This window comes from Mustela nigripes, chromosome 3, assembly GCF_022355385.1.
Source record: "Mustela nigripes isolate SB6536 chromosome 3, MUSNIG.SB6536, whole genome shotgun sequence".
NCBI classification, from domain to species: Eukaryota; Metazoa; Chordata; class Mammalia; order Carnivora; family Mustelidae; genus Mustela; species Mustela nigripes.
Genome location: NC_081559.1, coordinates 183837997 through 183848419, shown reverse-complemented (window position 1 = coordinate 183848419; position 10423 = coordinate 183837997).

Sequence of the window (10423 nt, the reverse complement as noted above, 5' to 3'; positions counted from 1 at the left end):
TTACTTAATTCAGTGCCTCACCTTGGTAAAGTCCCCATATATCTCCCAGCCTCCTGGTCTCCTTTCCTGGTCTCCTAGTTAAAGCACTGGCCTAGACCAAGGGTAACCAAGTTAAATGCCAATGGTCAAGGCAAGTAACATAAACTAATGGTATAAAGAAATTATCAAATAGCTTGGTTCAACTCTTTGATTCCACTTTTGATACATACATAGGTAGAAAAAAATAATTATTTTCTCAAGAATACCAGCAGCAATTCAAAGGCAATATAATGGCATAAAGGACAACTGACCCTTAGCCTCAATTCTGGGGACACAGAGGGAGGAATGAGACCAGATAACAAGAGAGACACACCTGTCCTCCAGGGGCAAGTGGCTACCAAATTTCAACTAATTGTTACTGGTGGGATTGCCAGTTCTGTGTTGCTCTACTTCTCATTTTTCCAAATAACCCAAAAGTTAGATGTTTTAAACATAAAACTTGTAACTAATGAAATTTTAGTTCACATATTTTAAAATATCATTAAATTTAAAAATAGAGATACCCTATGACCCAGCATTGCATTATTGGGTATTTACCCCAAAGATACAAATGTAGTGAAAAGAAGGGCCACATGCACCCCAATGTTCATATCAGCAATGTCCACAATAGCCAAACTGTGGAAGGAGCCAAGATGTCTTTCAATAGACAAATGCATAAAGAAGACGTGGTCCATATATACAATGGAATATTACTCAGCCATCAGAAAGGATGAATATCCAACTTTTGCATCAACATGGATGTAACTGGAGGAGATTATACTAAGTGAAATAAGTGAAGCAGAGAAAGACAATTATCATATGGTTTCACTTATTTGTAGAACATAAAGAATAACATGGAAGACATTAGGAGAAGGAAGGGAAAAATGAAGGGGATAGGGAAAGCAGAGCAGAAGCTGAATCATGTGTACTATGGGCTCTGGGAAACAAACTGAGGGTTTTAAAGGGGAGGGAGATGAGGGGATGTGTTAGCCTGGTGATGGGTATTAAGGAGGGCATGTACTGCATGGAGCACTAGGTGTTATACACAGACAATGAATGATCATGGATCACTACATCAAAAACTAATGATGGGAAGAAGTAAGATGGCAGAGGAGTAGGAGACTGAAATATCATCATGCCCCAGGAGTACAGCACACCACCAAACTCAAAAAGAGATAGAAAATAAGAAGAGCAGCAATTCTAGGTACAGAAAATCGACCACTTTCTGGAAGGTAGGATGTGCAGAGAAGTGAATATGAAACAATGAGAAGACAGACCACTGTGGGAGGGGCTGGCTCCTAGCAAGCAATAACACAGTGGAGCACAAAATTGGAACTTTTAGAAGTCTACCTTACTGGAAGACATCACTCCAGAGGCTAAGTGGTGAAGCCCTTGCAGGGACAGTGTGGTCTCAGGATCCTCAGGGTCACAAAAAGACCAGGGGTGTCTAAGGGTGGCAGAGTTCCCAGGTATCAGAGTGAGGAAGCCAGCTACAGAGATGGAGCCGAGGAGTGCACTCTCAGCTCGGGGTACCTTAAACCATGATCTCAGGCACCAACAGGCCACTATTCTTCAGGCAGGACCCAACAAGCAGCAGATCTGGGGAGAACCCTCCTTCCTCCTCTGGCATAACTGGCATGGGAGTGTGCTGCAGGAATCTGCTGAGTTTGAAGACTCCAAATGGGTACATTCTCCAGAGATTGAAATGCTTAGTCACAGCCCTGGAGAGCTCAGAGTGCAGCCGAAGACCAGGGAGATGAGAGGGATTGATGATTTTTTCTGAAGGCTCATTGAGGAGTAGGGCCTGAGCTCTCAGCTTCTCGAGATGGAGATTGGGAGGCTGCCATCTTCATTCCTGTCCTCCAAAGCTGTACAGGAAAGTGTTCAGGGAACAAAAGCTCCCAGGATGAAAACTGCACAGATTAATTAGCCTGTCCCCTGGCAAGGGTGGTACAATTCTGCCTCAGACATAGACATTTGAGAATAACTGCAACAGGCCCCTCCACCAGAAGAATGGAAAGAACATCCAGACAAGACCAAGTTCACCATCAGTGAGAACTGTGGTACTCCAGAGCTAGTGGAAAGCAACACAGAATTTACAGCTTTTCTCCCATGGTCTTTTAATCTTTTCAAAGTTAATTTTTTTTATTTATTTTTTTCTCATTCTATTTTTTTTTATTGTTCCTCTTTCCTAATTTAACATTTTTGAGCTACTTTATGGTGTCAATACCTTTTTAAGAATCTTTTTATATTTTCATTGTTATAGTTATATTGTATCCCTTCATTGTATTTAATCTTATTTTTTGTATACATACAGGGTTATTTTTTCTATAAATTTTGGGATACAATTTCTTCTAATAGATCAAAATGTACCCTAAACCTAGCTCATGGCTTTGTTCTAAACTCCAGCCTGATCACATCCTTTCATCTTATTTTTTTTTCAACCAACTTCTTATCTTATCAATTCCTGTTTTAGAATATTTTTAAATTTTCATCTTTACAGTCATACCCCATCGCTTCATCAAGTTTATCCTTATTTTTTTTGTGTGTATATATATATATATATATATATATATATATATATTTTCTTTCTTTAAAATTTTGGGAGTTAGTTTCTTCTAAGAGACCAGAATACATCCAAAATCAATAGTGTGGCTCTGTTCTATTCACCAGTCTGATTATATATATATACATATATATTTTTTTTTTTTCCTACTTTCTTCTCCCCACAGTTTCAGGTCTCTTCTGATTTTGTTAGTGTATATTTTTCTGGGGTTATTGCTACCCTTTTAGTATTTTGTTCCCTCATTCATCTATTCCTCTCTGGATAAAATGACAAGGCAAAAAAACTCACCAAAATAAATAAATAAATAAAAAGAGGCAGTACTGATAGCTAGGGATCTAATCAATACAGACATTAGTAAGATGTCAGGTCTAGAGTTCAGAATGATGATTATCTTCAATTGTATTATAGGCAATGCAATGACACTAAATTCACGTCTTTCAATAGTTATCCTGAATGTAAATGGGCTAAATGCTCTAATCAAAAGACACAGGGTATCAGAATGGATAAAAAAAGAAAACAAACAACAATCAAAAGAGACCCATTGATATGCTGTCTGCAAGAAACTCATTTTAGACCCAAAGACACCTCCAAATTTAAAGAGGGGGTAGAAAAAAATTTCCATGGTAATGGAAAAGCTGGGGTGGCAATCCTTACATCAGCTAAATTAGATTTTAAGCCAAAGACTATATTAAGAGATGAGGAAGGACACTATATCATACTTAAAGGGTCTGTCCAACAAGAAGATCTAACAATTTTTAATATCTATGCCCCTATCATGGGAGCAGCCAATTACATAACCATTAATAACAAACTCAAAGAAACACATCAACAATAATAGAATAATAGTAGGGGACTTTAACAACCCTCACTGAAATGGATCCCATCTAAGCAAAAGATCAACAAGGAATAAAGACTTTAAATAACACACTGGACCAGACAGACATCATAGATATATTTAGAACATTCCATCCCAAAACAACAGAATTCGTCTCTAGTATACGTGGAAAATTCTCCAGAATAGATCACATCCTGGGTCACAAATTGATTTCTCAACCAGTACCAAAAGACTGTGATCATTCCCTGAATATTTTCAGGCCACAGTGCTTTGAAACTAGAATCATTTGAAACTAGAACTCAACCACAAGAGGAAAGTTGGAAAGAGCTCAAATACATAGAGCCTAAAGAGCATCTTACTAAAGAATGAATAGGTCAGTCAGGAAATTAAAGAAGAATTAAAAAGAAATCATGAAAACAAATGAAACAAATCATGAAAATGAAAGCACAACTGTTTAAAATATTTGGGACACAGCAAAGGCAGTCTTGAAAGGAAAGAATATAGCAATAAAAGCCTCTTTCAAGAAACAAGAAAGGTCTCGAGTACACAACCCAACCTTACACCTAAGTAGCTGGAGAAAGAACAGCAAAGAAAGCCTAAATCCAGCAGGAGAGGAGAAATAATAAAGATCAGACCAGAAATCAATGAAATAGAAACCAAAGAACAGTAGAACAAATCAATGAAACTAGGAGCTGGTTTGTTCAAAAAATTAATAAGATTGATAAATGCCTGGCCAGACTTGACATAATAAATTTATCAAGAGCACATACAGTGACACAGGAAAGCTATCATTACTTTAGTTTAGCATTGTGTGTTTTGTGATATAGCCAATGCAAGAAGATGGAAGTTAGACAGGAGTTAGATTTGATTATAACTGAAAACACAATAGAACCGATGGAAAAACTTGGATCGATAAGATATTCATAGAAGTGGATAGTTCAAAAAGAAAAGAGAAAGGACCCAAATTAATAAAATCATGAATGAAAGAGAAGAGATCACAACCAGCACCAAAAAAATACAAAGAATTATAAGAACATATTATGAGCAACTATACACCAGCAAATTTGACATTCTGGGGGAAATGGATGCATTCCTAGAGACATATAAAATGTCTCTAACAAAATTGAACCAAAAAGAAATAGAAAACCTGAACAGACCCATAATCAGTAAGGACACTGAAGCAGTATTCAAAAATCTCCCCCAAAAATAAGAGCCCAGGGCTGGATGGCTTCCCAGGGGAATTCTACCAAACATTTAAAGAAGAATTAATACCCTTTTTCCTAAAACTGCTCCAAAAAAATAGAAATGGAAGGAAAACTTCCAAATTCCTTTTATGAGGCCAGCATACCTTGATCCCCATGCCAGACAAAGACCCCATCAAAAAGAATTATAGACCAATATCCTTGATGAACACAGATGTGAAAATTCTCATCCAAATGTTAGCCAATAGGATCTAACAATGCATTAAAAGGATTATTAACCACGACCAAGTGGGATTTATTCCTGGGCTGCAAGGTTGGTTCAACATCCGCAAAATCAATCAATGTGATACAATACATTAATAAAAGAAAGAACTCTTGTATCACCATATGATACTCTCAATAGATGCTGAAAAAGCATTTGAGAAAGTACAGCATTCTCCCTTGATCAAAACTCTTCACAGTGTGGGAATAGAGGATACATACCTCAATATCATCAAAGCTACCTATGAAAAACCCACAGTGAATATCATTCTCAATGGGGAAAACTTAGAGTTTTCCCCTAAGGTCAGGAACATGGCAGGGATGTCCACTATCACCACTGCTAGTCAACATATTGCTAGAATTCCTAGCAGCAATCAGACAACAAAAAGAAATAAAAGGCATCGGAATTAGCACAGAAGAAGTCATACTCTCACTCTTTGTGGATGATATGTTACTTTATGTGGAAAACCCAAAAGACTCCACTCCAAAACTGCTAGAACTCATACAGGAATTCATTAAAGTGTCAGGATATAAAAATCAATGCTCATAAATCAGTTGCATTTCTATACAACAACAGTAAGACAGAAGAAAGAGAAACTAAGGAGTCAACCCCATTTACAATTGAACCCAAAACCATAAGATACCTAGGAATAAACCTAACCAAAGAGGCAAAGAATCTGTACTCAGAAAACTGTAAAGTACTCAGGAAAGAAATTGAGGAAGACACAAAGAAATGGAAAAATGTTCCATGCTCATTGATCAGAAGAACAAATATTGTGAAGATGTCTATACTACCTAAAGCAATCTACACATTTAATGCAATTCATATCAAAAGACCATCCTTTTTTTCCCAAATAAATGGAACAAAAAATCCTAAAATTTATATGGAATGAGAAAAGGCCCAGAGCAATGTTGAAAAAGAAAACCAAAGTTGGTAGCATCACAATTGCATACTTCAAGCTCTATTACAAAGCTGTCAGCATCAGGACAGTATGATACTGGCACAAAAACAGACACATAGATCAATGGAACAGGATAGAGAGCCCAGAAATGGACCCTCAACTCTGTTGTCAAAATAGGAAAGAATGTCCAATGGGATAAACACAATCTCTTCCACAAATGGTGTTGGGAAAATTGGACAGCCACATTCAGAAGAATGAAACTGGACCACTTCTTTACACCACACACAAAAATAGACTCAAAATGGATGAAAGACCTCAATGTGAGACAGGAATCCATCAAAACCCTTGAGGGGAACATAGGCAGCAACCATTTTAACCTCAGCCGCAGCAACATCTTTCTAGAAATATTGCCAAAGGCAAGGGACGCAGGGGCAAAAGTGAACTATTGGGACTTCATCAAGATCAAAATCTTTTCCACAGCAAAGGAAACAGTTAACAAAACCAAAGACAACTGAGAGAATGGAAGAAGATATTTGCAAATGACAAAAGGGCTAGTATCCAAAATCTATAAGAATTTATCAAACTCAACACCCAAAGAACAAATAATCCAATCAAGAAATGGGAAGAAGACATGAATAGACATTTCAATAAAGAAGACATCCAGATGGCCAACAGACACATGAAAAAGTGCTCAACATCACTCAGCATCAGGGAAATACAAATCAAAGCCACATTGAGATACCACCTCACACCAGTCAGAATGGCTAAAATTAAAAAGTCAGGAAACAACAGATGTTGGTAAGGATGCAGAGAAAGGGGACCTACACTGTCAATGGGAATGCAAGCTGGTGCAGTCACTCTAGAAAATGGTATGAAGGTTCCTCAAAAAGTTGAAAATAGAGCTACCCTATGACCCACCAATTGCACTACTGGGTAGTTACCCCAAAGATACAAATGTAGTGATCTCTTGAAGGGGCACATACACCCAAATGTTTATGTCCACAATAGCCAAACTATGGAAGGAACCCAGATGTCCATCAATAAATGAATGGATAAAGATCTCTCTCTCTCTCACACACACACACACACACACACACACACACACACACACAATGGAATACTATGCAGCCATCAAAAATGAAATCTTGCCATTTGTAATGATGTGGATCGAACTAATGCTAAGCAATATTATTTAACCTGACAGAATCAGCTGTAATGCCCTGTGTTAAACTGTTTTAAATGTTTCCCTCTTCTTTTTTGTCAATAAACTTGTAAATAAAGACCATCATACATTAAGATCCAAAAAATAATAATAGTAACAATAAATAAAACAATAAGAAGGGGCACCTGGGTGGCTCCGTCATTAAGTGTCTGCCTTCAGCTTAGGTCATGATCCCAGAACCCTGAGATCGAGTCCCACATCAGGCTCCCTGCTCTGCAGGAAGCCTGCTGCTGCCTCTAATATTAAGCGAAATAAGTAAACCAGAGAAAGACAATTATCATATGATCTCTTTGATTTGAAGCATTTGAGAGGCAGGGCGGGGGTCATGGTGGATAGGGAAGAAAAAAATGAAACAAGGTGGGATTAGGAGGGAGAAAAACCATAAGAGACTCTTAATCTCATTAAAAAAACTGAGGGTTGTTGGGGGTTGGAGGGTAGGGGTAGGGTGGTTGGGTTATGGACATTGGGGAGGGTATGTGCTATGGTGAGTGTTGTGAAATGTGTAAGCCTGATGATTCACAGGCCTGTACCCCTGGGGCAAATAATACATAAAATGTTAATAATTTAAAAAAATACAAAAAATAATAAAAAATTATTTTATAATACAAAAAATAATTAAAAATACCCCCCAAAACTAATGGTGTACTGTATGATGACTAACATAACATAATAAAAAATAAAATAAAATATTGTTAAAGTCAAACAAAACATGTATAAGAAGATTTGACTCATAGGTTTTCACTTTATTTCTACTACTTTTTCTTCCATCTCTGAACGTCATTCTAACTCAACCCTAGCATGTTACATTTTGGGGGAGAGTTACAGAGAAAATTACTGAAATTAAAAAAAAAAAAAAAAGTTGTTCAAGGGATATGTCCAGAAAGCTGGAATTTGGTGTCTTCCATTTCAAACATGAAAATCAGAAAGCCCATTCCAAGATTATTTGAAGGCTATGCTGATTATCTAATTTAAATAAGCCAGCACAACCAGGCAAGTCTATAAAATGTACAGGACTTTCTTTCAAGTTTATTTATTTATTTCTTTTAGGAGGAGGACAGGATGCAAAGCCTAAATTTCCTTTAAATATAACACCACCCCCGACATTGTTTATACTTTCCCCTTTGCAATGTTTCCAGGCACACTTTAAAGGAAAGCGATAAGAAGGAAGGAAAAGGGAAGTCACTTACACTGGAGCGTGAAGGACATTAAGTGTCTGCCCTAGAGGGTGTGGATGAAGCTCTTCGGCTGCCCTTGTTTTATTTATTTTTGTTTTGTTTTGCTTTGTTTTTTAAAAGGGAGTAACTAAACCTCACTCTACATCTGGAGTGTGCTTCCTCGGAAGTATAGGAATGCCATAAATCTCCTTTATCAAAGATCATTGTATCAATGGGACAAAAAGGCAAGTGATGTGTACATTAGGTCTTCAGCTCACTCTGCCCAGTTATCATCAAGAGGAAGGAAGTTGGAGTGACAGGACATAGCAGGTTAGAAAATAGTGGACAGATTGCTAAGGAACAATGCCCAGCTTCCCTGGAAGACCAGTCCTCTTTGGACCTTTCCAAGTTAAGAGAAAGGGTCTGTTTGAGCAGGCGCAATGGCAGGAAGTCAGTCTATTTTCAGAACAAATCTTTGTGCTTAGAAGGCAGCCCAGGGTGATGAGGACACATTTCAGAGTTTGACAGATCCAGGTTCATTTCTTGAATGCTCAATTTGTCAGGTTTACATTTTTTTTTTATTTTTAGATGTTATGTATTATTTCCCTCATATGCAAGAGGATATGCAAAATATTTGCAAAATGTGGTTTTGCAAGATTAAAAATTATAATTAATATTAAGGTAAAAGCATATATCCTGATCCTGATAGTAAGTATTCAGTAAGTTTAGATTTCTTTTCTTTTTTTTTTTTTCTTTTTTCCTTTCTGAGAGCAAACAAACAAAGCATCTATCTTAGACACAGCTGCTGGGATAGTAAGTTTTTTTGAGAGGTGCTAGACAATATTCTGATAACAATATCTTTGACTCTAGCTTTTCAGATTTAGTATCAGAAACTGGAGGAGATTATCCTGAGTGAAATAAGTCAAGCAGAGAGAGTCAATTATCACATGGTTTCACTTACTTGTGGAGCATAAGGAATAACATGGAGGACACTGGGAGCTGCAGAAGAGAAGTGAGTTGGGGGAAATCAGAGGGGGAATAAACCATGAGAGACTGTGGACTCTGAGAAACAAACTGAGAGTTTTGGAGGGGAGGAGTGTGGGGGTTTGATAAGCCTAGCGGTGGGTATTAAGGAAGAAACATATTGCATGGAGCACTGGGTGTGGTGCATAAACAATGAATCTTGGGACACTGAAAAATAAATAAATAAATAAAAGAAATACCTAGAATTGGACAGGTCACAAAATAGCATCTAGTCTCAAGGTTATATCTTGCCCCACTTCCTATTTGACCCCAACTCCTATGGCTAATCTGCAATAAGTGTTCATTTATTTTCATTGTCCAGATAAGAAAACTAGACTCAGGGAGCTTAAGAATTTGTCCAAGGCAATCTAGCCATCAAGTGGTTAATGTAGGCTTAGAAGCCACATCAATTTGAGGCCACAGTTTGGAAACATAACTGTCATGCAGACCAACCAACAGTAGGACCTCCCTTTACTCTGACAGAAAGGGTCTGAAAACACTTAGCTATGTCTTCACCTGATGGCACATTGGAGAAATTGTTTGGCCATCTGGGAGGACACTGTGTGGCAGCTTCTTCAATGTTTCCTTGGATCAAAATGTCCATCCAATAACTTAACCTTCTTGTTTGAATCCCCAGGGACTAGTTGCCTCTCCAGTTTTTCTGAGAATTGAAACTTCAAACCTAACTGCCCAGCTTGGAAACCAACATTCTTATTCCACTTTCCAGTAAGCCTTCTCAGCCTTTACTCTCTCCCCCTGCAAATAGCTGTCTTCAAATCTGGGAATAATGCCTATGCTTCTCTCATGATTAAGCCTCATATGAGCTCTCTCATGAGACTTCTCTGGGAGACTCTTTCCCTTCCTTGGCACAATTAATTATCCTGAAGGTCAGAATAACTTTAGACCCAAATGAACCTGGATTTGAATCCTAATACTGCTCATTGCTAGTTGTGTGAAGTTGGGTAATATGCCTGAGCTCTGTATACTTTCATTAACCTCATCTGTAAAATGCTGTAATCAACCTCAAAGGGTTGATGTGAGGAGGAAACAATAATATATTTTAATATTTGAACACAGTGACTGATACATACAGTAACTCTTAACTAGCTTTTCTAGATGTGCCATTTTCTAGCTGTGTGGAATTAGGCAAGCTACTTACACATTTTGTGCTTCAGTTGTCACACCTGAAAATGAGGGAAAAAATATTTACTTCACAAAATTATTACAGTGAGGATTAAAG